The sequence below is a fragment of the Triticum aestivum genome, chromosome 4D (genome assembly GCF_018294505.1).
Source record: "Triticum aestivum cultivar Chinese Spring chromosome 4D, IWGSC CS RefSeq v2.1, whole genome shotgun sequence".
In the NCBI taxonomy this organism is placed as follows: Eukaryota; Viridiplantae; Streptophyta; class Magnoliopsida; order Poales; family Poaceae; genus Triticum; species Triticum aestivum.
In genome coordinates, this window is record NC_057805.1 from 1,753,617 (window position 1) to 1,767,207 (window position 13,591).

Here is a 13,591-nt window from a genome sequence, read left to right on the forward strand (position 1 = left end):
CACTTTCATCAAACGGTCGACTACAACCCATATTGAGTCATAGCCTGAACGAGTCCTGGGTAATCCTGTGATAAAATCCATGCCTATTTTATCCCACTTCCATTCGGGTATCGGCAATGGTTGTAACAATCCTGCTGGCTTCTGATGCTCTGCCTTCACTCTCTAACATACATCACAAACTGCTACGTACTCTGCAATATCCTTCTTCATTCCGGTCCACCAGAAAGTATTTTTTAGATCCAAATACATCTTGGTATTCCCTGGGTGAATCGAGTACGGTGAATCATGGGCTTCTTGTAAAATCAACTTCCTGATCTCCGGATCATTTGGCACATATACGCGGTCCTCAAACCATAAGGTATCGTGCTCATCCTCACGAAATCCCTTGGATTTTCCTTTGCTCATCTTCTCCTTTATCTCTTCAATTTCCTTGTCTGTCTTCTGAGCTTCTCTGATCCTTTCCATCAAGGTAGACTGAATCTCCAGTGTCGCTAAATAGCCTCTTGGGACTATCTACAAACATAGTTCGCGAAGGTCCTCGGCTAACTCCTGAGGTAACTCTCCTGTCATGAGGGTGTTGACATGACTCTTGCGGCTCAACGCGTCTACTACTACGTTAGCCTTTCCTGGGTGATAATGCAATCTCATATCATAATCCTTAATGAGCTCCAACCATCTCCTCTGTCTGAGATTTAACTCCTTTTGCGTGAAAATATACTTCAAACTCTTGTGATCCGTGTACACCTCACAATGGTTTCCGATGAGAAAATGTCTCCATGTCTTCAATGCATGCACCACGGCTGCTAACTCCAAATCATGCGTAGCATAATTCTTCTCATGGGGTTTAAGTTGTCGTGAAGCATATGACACAACTCTTCCTTCCTGCATAAGCACTGCTCCAAGTCCTCGACGAGAAGCGTCGCAATAAACTTCATAATTCTTGCGTTGATCTGGCACAATCAACACTGGTGATGTAACCAATCGTTTCTTCAACTCTTGGAAACTAGCTTCACATTCCTCAGTCCAATTGAATTTGGTGTCCTTTTTCAATAGCTCAGTCATGGGCTTAGCAATCTTCGAGAAATTCTCGATGAATCTCCGGTAGTATCCTGCAAGTCCAAGAAAACTCCGGATTTCTCCAACTGTCGTGGGTGATTCCCAACTTGTCACTGTGTCAACCTTGGCAGGGTCTACTGCTACTCCTTCTCCAGAAATAACATGTCCAAGGAATCCGACTTCCTTCAGCCAAAATTCACACTTGCTGAACTTGGCGTATAGCTGATGTTCTCTGAGCTTCTCAAGTACCAATCGCAAATGCTCCTCATGCTCTTCCTCATTCTTGGAAAAGACTAAAATATCATCAATGAACACCACGATGAACTTATCCAAAAACTCCATAAACACTTTGTTCATCAGGTTCATGAAATACGCAGGTGCGTTAGTCAGACCAAATGACATAACGGTATACTCATATAATCCATATCTGGTGGTAAAAGCCGTCTTAGGTATATCCTGCTCTCGAATCTTTAACTGATGGTATCCTGATCGTAGATCGATCTTGGAAAATACTTTAGCTCCTTGTAGGCGGTCAAACAAATCATTGATCATCGGCAGTGGGTACTTGTTTTTGATGGTTACTTGATTCAATCCACGGTAATCAACAACCATCCTCAGCGATCCATCTTTCTTCTCCACTAGAAGTACTGGTGATCCCCAAGGTGACGAACTTGGGCGAATATAGCCTTTATCTAGTAACTCCTTGATCTGCTTCTTAATTTCCTCCAAATCTTTTGCGGGCATCCTGTACGGTCTCTTAGATATTGGCCCTGTGCCTGGCAAAAGTTCAATCAAGAACTCAATGTCTCTATCCGGTGGCATGCCTGGCAACTCTTCTGGAAATACATCTGGGTAATCCTTCACCACTGGTACTTCCTCTTGTACAACTCCTGATAAGGAATTCACTTGGGTCCTTTTCGGCATATGCCGGGATACATACTTGATCCTTTTTCCTTCCGGGGTGGTAAGCAAAATCGTCTTGCTGGCACAATCGATGTTTCCTCCATACAACGATAGCCAATCCATTCCCAAAATCACATCCAAACCTTGCGACTCCAAAACTATTAGGTCTGAGGGGAAAACATGCCTACCAATGGCCAATGGTATCTGAAAACATCCTTGGCTGGCCATATACTCTGCTCCTGGCGAGGTTACTAACATAGGGGTTTTGAGAACTTGGGTAGACAGCTTAAACTTATTCACAAATCCCCTTGATATGTATGAATGCGATGCACCAGTATCGAAAAGAACGGTTGCAGTAAATGACTTAACCAAAAACTTACCTATTACTGCATCAGGCTGAGCTTCAACCTCCTCCACGCTCACGTGGTTCACATGTCCTTTGTTGAACGGGTTCGGCTTCTTCCCAGAGCTTCCATTGCCATTTCCATTTTGGGCTTCAGGACAATCAGTTGCATAATGTCCAGTCTTCTGGCACTTGAAACAAGTAACATGACTTAGATCCCTCTTGGCTGGGGTAGATGGGTTGGTGCGGTTCTGTCCGTTGGTTCCTCCATTCCCATTACCATTCTTGGAGCCATTATGGTTGTGCGAACTACCTCCTCCATGGGTATGCTGAAACTATCCTCCCGGTTTCGGGGCAAATCGTGGTTTCTGTTGAGCTCCAGAGTTATACTTCCCTTGTCCATACTTCCTCTTACGATTTTCAATCTGCTGTTGCTTCCCTTCAATCATGAGAGCTCTATCTACCAGCTCCTGGTAGTTGTTGAAGGTTGCTACCATCAACTGCATACTCAGTTCATCATTCAGTCCTTCCAAAAATTTCTCCTGCTTGGCAGCATCTGTAGCAACGTCATCTGGTGCATAACGTGCTAACTTACTGAAATCCTCCACATACTGGCCTACGGTGCGTCCTCCTTGGCGTAGGTTGCGAAACTCGCGCTTCTTCATAGCCATAGCTCCTGCTGAAACATGAGCTGTACGGAAAGCTTGCTGAAACTGGTCCCATGTGACAGTGTCAATAGGGTGCGTGGCTGTATAATTCTCCCACCATGATGCTGCGGGTCCATCAAGCTGATGTGCGGCAAAACGCACTCTTTCCGCATCTGTGCATCCTGCAGTGGTCAACTCCCTTCCAACTTTGCGGAGCCAATCATCTGCAACAATCGGCTCGGTGCTACTGGAAAACACCGGCGGGTTTAGCCTTAAGAAACGGGCTAAGTGATCAACAGGTGGTGGTGGCAGTGGGTTGTTGTTGTTGTTGTTGCCTTGGTTCTGCACTAACACTTGCATCAGGGCATTCTGTTGCTGAATCAACTGGGTGATCTCCGGTGGGAAAACAAATCCGGTGTCGCGTCTCGGAGGCATCTGATGGGTTTTAGAAAAGATGAGAGTTAAGAATAGAATAAGGTCTAGAGGGAAAACACTACCCATATGCTCATGAGACAATTTCAATCAATATCACTCAATCAATTCTAACAAGGCATAACAATCGATCTAACTAGCGTTACAAAGTGCTTGAACTATACTATTAAATGGGGGAAAACTACTACTGATATGGTAGTCTACTAGAAATTCTGATCCGTTGAAGACTCCATGATGTCTGCTCCAGCTTCGTCAACAAAGTCATCTTCACTTGGTTCCGAGTCAGTGTCGTCGATGATGATGTAGTTATCCGGACAAGTGCATTCGTCATCCTTTGCTTTTGGCACTGGATTTCCCATGAATACTCCAATCTTCTTCTCCAGGTCGTCATTCTTCCCTACTAGTGCGATGATTTCCTCCATATAATCCTCGCGTGTAGCCTTGAGTTCTTCCTCCAGCTCCTTGATCTTGGTTAATGCCTTCTTCAGTTCTTCCTTGTCCGTGCACATCTGGTTCTCCTGGCGACGAATATGTTGGTTTTGCTCCTGGATGAAAGCTGCGATTGATCCATCCTTCTTGGTTCTGATCATCTCCCATTGCGCGTCTCGGCGTCCACAAATCTGATAAATTGTATCCTTAAGATCCTGGTGGTAGACTTCTCCAATGCGCCCCATAGCGATGTGAGCGGCCATGCTCTTCCCTAAACTCCAGGTTGGTGCTTCGAAAACCAATCTTATGGGTTCAGTAACTGGCACAAACGTCCTTCCTGGAATGTGAACTTGAATCTTCCAGCTCTCCTCTTCGGATAATGTGGCGTTGTAGGTTCCGGTGATGCTTGGTATTCCTATGTTCAAATACTTAGTGACTTCCTTCAAGTGTCGACCAAACAGCGTGTCTTCATCTGGTTGCATGAACTTGCTCCTTGCATCCGCCATTCCTAAAAGAGTAGAAAAAGGAGAGGGGTCAGAAATGAGAAGAGAGAAGTGTTCTAGGGCTTAAGCTTAGTGGTCGTGTCCTACAATCAGCGTGTGCTCTGATACCACCTTTGTAGCGACCAGACCTCAAATGGTCTGTGCTGCTGTGCACCAGTGTCATCCCTGGATCAGTAATGCTGACACGCACAGTACAAATGGAGGATTTATAACAGAGTACAATCACACACTTATTACATCGAATATCTCCAAAGAGAATAAGTATGATAAACACGGCTTAAGGCCATCTAAAAACGATAACAGCGGAAGACTTGGAAGATATGTGAGTCCATCAACTCCAGCGGCATCACTGAGTATAAGACCACGACCTAAGGCACCTTACTCGTCGTCTGAAAAGTCTGCAACATGAAACGTTGCAGCCCGAAAACGGGTCAGCACATAGAATATGCTGGCAGAGTAACACATAGAGAATAAAGAACAATAATAATGCTATACTACATGCATATATGGCTGGTGGAAAGCTCTATGGTTAAAGTTTTTGCGAAAAGCCAACTTTTCCCTACTGCAAAGGAATAAATTTTATTTAACTATCATGGTGGTTGTGAAACATTGAGATGGTTGACAGCATCTCAATCCCAATTAAAAGTCATCATTAACCCAACAAGATTAATTAAAAGTAACATGGTGATGAGATTCAAATGATAATCCAGGTACTAGATACTCAAGTTGTCCATAACCGGGGACACGGCTAACCATGATTAGTTTGTACACTCTGCAGAGGTTTGCGCACTTTTCCCCACAAGACTCGATCGCCTCCGCTTGATTCTCGCACTGCATGATGTTTGAGAAACGGATGACCGAGACACAGTCTTTCAGGAACAATCACTCTTTACTCCGGGTGGACTGGTACACCTACTTTCCCCTACATCTGCTAGCCCACCTCTTCAAGAGATCATGAAACCTACTCAACTATGCTAGAGCCCATAATAGCTTGTGGCTGCACACGGAAGTTTCTAGCATGAATAATCTTATGATCCCTTTGAGCCTGGGTGGCGGTCCTTATACAAACAGACAACACTGGATTCTCCAGGTGCCTCAATCCACCCAGATGTGAGTTTTAGTTGCCACCTTAGGTAAACCATTATTAACAATCTCACATCTGTCATGAATATCTCTCAAAAACCAATCCACGTCTACGAGCATAGCATGGCAATATAATAGCAACGTAGCAGTAACTCCCAAGGGTTTGATAAGAAAACATGTATAGGTACTACCTCAACTACTTCCATATACCCACAATTTAATTAGATCCTAATCATGCAATTGTTTGAGGAATAGATCTAATGCAATAAAAACTGGGTATGGAAAGGTATGATCAAAGTGTTACTTGCCTTGCTGATGATCCGCGAAACCTAGCGATTCGAAGTAACAAGCGGCACACTCCGGGTACTCTATCGCAAACAAACAAGCAGACAATCAGCACTCATCTAATGCACAGGTAAAACTCGAATGAAAGATCCAACCAGAAAGTTCAACTTAAGAACTCCGGTTTGCAAAAAGAATCAACTCGATCGAAGCAACGAAAGTCAAACGGCGGAAGAAACAAGCTTCATTTTACTAATCTGGATCTAGGTCAAATTTTACAGTAGCAAAAACTTGTTTCAGTAGGTTAAACCGAAAGATAATTTCGAGACGAAACTCTAGGCGCTTGAATCGCCTGATTCCGATAAACGAGCGAAAAGTTAAACAGAAACGAAGATTCGATCAGAAATCGAAATCTGAGATAATCGCGGAAAAATCCGACGAAAAAGAAAAACGGACGAACGGTTAAAGAACGGACGTTCGTTAACAGAGAAAATCCGACGAACGCGTTTGCTAAAACGAACGTGTCGGTGAACGCTCGCAAAATAACAAAACCGAAAAAAAACCGATCTAGGGTTTTTTTTAAACGAACGGTTTTTTTTAAACAAATCCGGCAACGAACGGCGGCGAGGTATACCTCGTCGGGGGCGGGGCTCCGGCGGGGTCGGTGTGACACCCAAAATTTTTGGCTTTATTTTGTTTATTAAAATATTGCCAGGAAATAAAACTTTTCCAATTTATCAAGTTTTACCTTTTGTGATTTTGGATTTTTGCCTCTAGTGGGAGAAACCTTCAAGGGTATTGTTGGACTTGATTTCTCTCCATAATAAAACCTTTATTTATCAGTGGATTCAAATGTTGCAAGATTTATTTATTCAAAAAGCTTTCTTTCTTTAAAATGATTCCTTTTGCATTTGGGGCCTATTTGCACTACAACCACTTGACAAATGCTTTTAAAAATTCCACCAAAATTTGGGGATGTCATGTGATGTTTCCACATCACTTTTATGCAAAGATACCTTCTGGCCATTGGAGATTTTGAGCTCTACACCAATTTTTCCAATCTGGTCCAGTAGGCACTTTTGCACTGCAACCCATTTAAATATTTCTTCAAAAATTCTTCCAAGTGTTTGGAGATGACAGTGGATGCATACAATTCATCTTCAAGCAAAAACCCAATGATGTTCTTTGGAAAATTTGAGTGGATCAACCTCTTTTGCTTTCTGGTCCAAATTGGTGATTTGTACTGCAACCATATTTTTCCTTGCTCTAGTGACCCTGAGCTTTCTCCTACTTGTAGCCCTCCCTACCAAACTCTTAAGTCCAGGAGATTGGGCTCATTGGAGGTTTTGTAGTGCATGCCCTAAACCCCTTTTTCTTTCTGTCCAAAACTGGTGTTTTGCAAAACTTGCACTTTCAACTTTCTGTTTTTGCCAAACTGACCCTACCACCATCTCCTGTGTCTAAGGAGGCACTGATCTGAAGTTTTTGGCCACACCAGGAGTTGCCTATGTGCATCTGGCATTCTGTCGAACACCTGGTGTGCACAGTCATTTTTGGCAAGCTCCCTGGTTTGCATTGTGGACTTGTACCCCAGCCCTATCAACCTTGTCCACTGAGCTCCTAGCCACCCCTACCCTCGATCTCTGCTTTGCCAGCTCCACCCTCGCGCTCTAGACCACGCTGGCATTCCGTCGAGCACCTGCCGTGCGTGCTCTGGGCGCGCCCAGAGCGCACGTTTTGCACGCGCGCGCACTACGCCGACACGCCGCACTGCCGCGCTCGACGTGACCCGACCCTGGTCCCTCTGCATCGCTGAGCCGCGCACTAGTCGCCCCCTGCTCCACGATCACTCTGGCACCCTGCTGCGCCGCTGGCCGCGCCCTTGGCGGCACGCCGGCGTCGGCAGTGGATTTCGCCGCGGACGGCGCCGCCCAAACCACCAGCGCACGCCAGCTGCCCGTGTGAAAAGCTCGTGCTTATCCCCCCGCTCGTCGGCACGCTTTCGTCGCCGCTGCGATGCCCTGCAACTACAGGAAAGCGGTCGCCGGCGATCTTATCTGCTGCCACCGCGGAGCCAGCCTCGTCACGCTATATAAAGGGTCCCCGAGCCCCTCCGAGCACTCACGCGACTTCAGACACTCCTCGTAGAGCTTCCCGCGTAGTGAATCGAACAGTAGTGGCCGTCTCCCTCAACTCCGGCCAGCTCGGCCGCCGCCAAGCCCCAGCGCGATTCGTCGCCGCCGGCCACCCTTTTGCCAATCCAGCGCCACCAAGAACCTCCCCGTAGTCTTGCGGAGCTGCCCAGCTACCCAGCTTCGGTCGGAGGCCACCGGAGCAGCATAGTCACTTCACCACCGTAGCCTCCCTCCGCCGCGGAGCTCGCCGCCGGCGATTCCTTCCACCTCCGCCGACCCAACGACCACCCAGAGCACCGCCTCGGTCTTGCCGTCCCATCCCCGCCCTTGGATGCCCTCGAGGAGCCGCCGTTCGTCGCCGGTGATCGCCGGAGCCCCGCCACCGTTCGGGCGCAGAAAAAGGAGGGAGAGGGAGAACGGTCAAACCTGACCAGTGGGCCCTCTGGACCCACTGTCAGTGACCCGCGCAGCGCCCTCTCTCTGTTTAAGTGGAGGCGCAAACCCCCGAGTGTGTTTCCTCTGCTGCGAAAGCGTATTTCTGCTGAAACGTTTTCCTTTTTTCTGGTTTTATTTAAAAACGGAGTTGACCAAACTTTGACTGGCTATAACTTTTAAAATAAAACTCCAAATGAGTTGATTCTTTTTCCTACCTCTCTCAAATTTCATCTAGTTTATTTTAAGATTTATTTCAAAAATATTTGAGATAAGTTTTGGTACTGTGTTTGAAATATTTGTATTTTGTGTATTTTGCAAAATAGGATTTTTGGAGGAAAAGGAAAGCTTCCACTAAGTGCATCCTTTGCATACTCTTGAAGGCAAGCATTTCTGAACTCTGGCATAATATTTGTTGTGGTGTTTTGATGCGATCACAGCACCTTTTGACTTGGAGTAGATGTGGCAGTTTATGTATAGATGTAGTCTCGTGCATGAGTGCACTTTGGAGATTGTTTGTGGCCAGCAATGGATACCCTAAGGATTTGTATCGCCCTCGTGAGCTTCTCTTGCACCCGGTAGGAAGCGGGAAAGTCGTGGTCTTGGGTAGACACGAGCTTGTCCCTAATCCCTCGTTGAGACGAGTATGCCCGGCATAGCATGGTGAGGCTCGAGGAGTGGTGATTTATTTCACTAGTGGTAATATTGTTGGTGGATACTTGGATCACCTGAGTCGGTTGTAGACCGAGTCTTGTTCAGTAGCTTCCTTTGTCGGTGCCACCACTTGTCCCTGCAGGGGACAGGGTATGGTTCAGTAGGTTGTCAACCCCTTTCCAAAGCACACACCGTACAGAGAGGCCGTGATGAAGGTCCCGTGGCCACGGATTAAAGCCTGTCATTCGGTCCGGGGGCATGGGTGTTTCGGTTGTAGCCGAAGGGGATAGCTTCCCCAGTTTGCGCGCGGTATAAATTTTGTGATCCCATGCTACGTCGAGGTTGTAGCCTCCCCACTTAGAGTTTTGCTTGGCAGGTGTCGTGGGTGATTCCAGACACTGGTGAGTTAAGCTGGTGTGTGCAGGTTAGGCGTGTTTTCAATCAAAAGACCGTAGACGGAATTAGTCCCGAGGGACTGAGTAATCCCGTTACTCGTGGAAAGTGGTACTCCCTCTGCAGAGGATATATCCTGTCAGATAGTCCTGTTCTTAAGTAAAGGCCACAACCCGAGTTGAGTCTCCGTGACGGTATTCGGATGGAGAACGATTTAACTAGAACTCTGTAACGGCATTCGGATGGAGAACGATTTAATTAGAGCTTAGTAACGGAATTCGGATGGAGATACGGCTTGACTAAATTATCGGTTTTCGGATGGAGAAACGATTGTACTAAATTTTGTTTATGATTATGGCACCCTTGGATTATGATCTTTATTGTTTTGGACTAACCATTTATATTGCGTATATTATTGAGTATCCCTGGGATGGTTCTACCTCCTGGATATTCACTGTGATTATTCTTTTATAAGCCCTTTATGTGGTGTCGCCCCGACGCCCGACTGCGGCATTATTATTTCTGCATTTTCCGCTCGAGGAGTCATTCAGACACTCGTTTGGCACCAGTATTATTATTTCTGCATTTTTCCGCTCGAGGAGTCATTCAGACACTCGTTTGGCACCAGTATTACTATTCTGCATTTTCCGCTCGAGGAGTCATTCAGACACTCGTTTGGCACCAGCATTACTATTCCGCAGTTTCCGCTCGAGGAGTCATTCAGACACTCGTTTGGCACCCAGTATTTTATTTTGGTATATTTTTATCCATATGTGTGCATCATGGTTTCTCGTATATTTTCGTGACGGATGTATGATCGTCTATTAAATCTGGAGTATGTTGGATATATTATACCCGTGTTCTTAATGTTTGCGAGTACATTCAAACGTACTCACTGGCTTGTCCCTGGCTATTGTCTTGGCCAGATTTCTTGCATGGAGGTATGCATCGCGGTGACAACCTTGGAACCTACGCTGTTGACGTTTGCAGCCTCGCGAAGATAGGAGTTATCCTGGTCAGCTGTTCTTGTGGGAAATGGAGTCCCATAGACGCAGATGTTTCCAACCGCTTTCGCCCTCAACCATTAGAAACCAAGTGTTGTACTCCCAGGCCTAAATGGTCTTGTACTACATATTTTTGTTCCTTGCTTGGAATTCTTGTATCAAGTTGGTACCTCATCAGCTAACAGTAATCCTGGGGCTGGTGAGCACACAGGCCGTTTTTCTGGGAATTTATATCCCAAAAATCCGGTCGTGACAGTCGGCGGGGCTGCGGCGGGGTGCGGCGAGGGGCGGCGAGGCCGGCGGGGCTTCGGGGGTGCTCGGGGCGGCGAGGGGGCGGCGAACGGCGGCGGCGGCGGCCTCGTGCTCCGGCTCCGGCGGGTGCGGGTGCGGGTGCGGGGCGGCGGCGGGGTGAGAAGAGGGGGGGCGGCTATATATGGAGGGGGGTGGCTTGGGGGAGGGGCAAAGGCGGCGGCGGCTCCCGTGTCCAAGCCAGACTCCGGCAGCGGCGGGCGGCGTGCTGGGGAAGGAGACGGCGCGGGCGGGCCGGCGGCTCGGCTGGGCTTCGGCCCGGCCGGGCGCCACGCGGTTTTTTTTTAAATACGTTCCGCGGAAAAAAATTCGTAGAAAAATAAATAAAAGTCCAAAAAAGATAAAACAAATTTTCCCCATCTAGTTAGAATATCTGGAATAGGGTGAACATTTTTTTGACACAAAAATAATTTTTTGAAAACATGCAATATTTTTTAATGCAATTAAAATTGCAAATAAAATCCAAATAAATTCCAATAAATGATTTTAACACTTTTCCTCCAATATTTCAATTGTTTTGGAGAAGTCATATTTTCTCCTCTCGTTTATTTTTAAAATGAAATATTTTTCCGGAGAGAAAATAATTAAAACCAAAATCCTCGTTTTATTATTTGATGGAAATCAAATATGAAAATTCGAGAAAATCCCCAACTCTCTCCGAGGGTCCTTGAGTTGCTTAGGATTTGTCGAGGATTTGTCAAAATGCAGTAAAATATGATATGCAATGATGATCTATGTATAACATACCAAATTGAAAATTTGGGATGTTACATTTATATTTTTCCTTCCCTCTAATTCAAAAAAAGGGGAAAGCCTCAGGCGCCAGCCAGGCCAACCGGCCCAGCCAGCGCCGAGCGAACCCCACCAGCAGGCCAGGGGCAGCCCACCGACGCCGAGCCGGCCTGCCCCAGCGCCGATGCCCGAACCCCCTCGCCCTCGGTCGCCCGTTCGCTCCCCTCTCTCTCCCCCTCACTGACCCGCAGGGCCCGCCCTCTCTCTTTCCCCTCGCCCACGCTATGCCGCGCCAGAGCGCGTTCGCCGCCGCCGCCGCGTCCGAGTTCCACGGGATCACGATCCCGAGAAGCCCCCTTGCCCAAGTTGATGCCCTATATAAACCCAGCTCCCTCCTCTCTCGATCCCCCTAAAACCCTAAGCTCAACCCCACCCGTAGCACGCGCCCTCGCCGAACGCATCTCGCCGCCGCCGCCTTGGTTCGCCGCCGTTTCTGCCACCGGTGAGCACCCCCTTCCCATTCAAACTACTTCACCCGAACCTCCACTTCGTGCCGCACCTCCTTGACATCATCTCCCTGCCCAGGAGCCCCCGACGCCATCGTCCCGAGCTCGTCCGCCGCCCGCCGGAGCAGGAGCTCACCCGAGCTCGCCCCGATCGACTCCGACGTCCCCGAGCTCCACCAAGGCCGCCCCCGACTTCCCCAAGCTCCGCCGCATCCGCCCGGCGTTTTCGCCACCTTCGCCGATCGCCGGAGACCCCGCCCCGCTCGACGCCGACCTCCGCCACCCACTGTCGCCGTCGACCACCGCCGCAGTAAGCCGCCACCTCCCCTCCACCATTCGATCTGCAATCTATGGAGTAGATTAGAAGTAGTGAAGGGTTAGGTTTATTTGTTTTAGTTTCGGTTTAGATCGGTTTATTTTATGTTGCGGTTTAGTTGGACCGGCCGACTGGTTTATTTCTGTTAGCCCGTGGACGCGTTGGATTATTAAACGCTTAGGCGCTGTTTAGTTTTAGAACGCTCACTGTTTCGGCCCGTTAGCGCGTTAGTTTTATTTTCGTTTTATTTTCGTTTCTGTTTTAAAACAGAATAGTTCCAATCTTGAAAAATCTATATCTTTTAGGTTATTTATTATTTTTAGTTTATTCTTTTTTTGTTAGTTTGCAAATTTGTTTGAGTTTCTGTAGAAAATATGTTTAGCCATGTTTAAATTATTAGAAATAGTTTTATATTAGATTTAGACAGATTAGTTTTTCTGCCATAAATTGAGTTAGGATTATTATTTTTTAGTGATTCTTTTTTTTACTGCTTAGTTTTGACCATGCCTAGCAGTAGGAATTTGTTTGGGTATTTTAGATTTAATAAACAATTAGTTTTATGTCGAAATCAAGTTTTTCTAGTTTAGTTAGCTAGCTACTGTTTTCCTACTGTTCTAGTTAGTAAATAATTTTATTTTTATTATGTTATAGTTTATTTTTGATTAGTTTCTGTAGCTACAGAGGAGGAACTTTTATTTACGGTAAAATAAATTTGTTTTATATTTTATTTTCTTTGCTAGGATTGTTTTAGGCATAATATGAGTTCTATAATAGCTTTTGATGTGATTCTTTTTGCTACTAGTTTGTATGATGTTTTCCCTTCTGTTAGTTCGCAAAACCAATGCTTAGGTTCTGTTAAGAAAAGTTTTAGTTGTGTAAAACTATTTCTTAGTTGTTGCTTGATATGATGAAAACCTTGATTCGCTTTCTCCAAGTTTTTCTTTGGTTTTGGTTTGAGTACTTGGTTGTTTTACTTCAACTTGCTGTTATGTTATATTGTGCTATACTTATTTGTGCTATTGTTTGACTCGGTAGAATTTCCGGAGTGCGAAGCCTGCTATTGCGAGTCGCTAGCTTTCGAAGACCGTCAGCCAGGCAAGTCATTTGATCATGTTTTTACAATACCTATGATTTTATTGCATTAGAGTTTTACCTCCCCACCATGCATGCAGTAGGAGAATTTTGTTAAGTTATGTTCTTGAGTAGTATCATGAGGTAGGATGAACCCTTCTCCCTTGTTACCGATGCCCGGGACGATGTAGTTTATTTTGCTATGCTCGTAGACGGGGTTGGTTGAGTGGTTCATAAGGGAGATGCGGGAGTCAAGATGATGAAAAACCCATGACATCAAGCTCAAGATGGACTTCAAAATTCACTACTGGGTGGAGGACGGTTGACGGGCACCCTGGAGAAACCAGCGGATGGCCGGGAT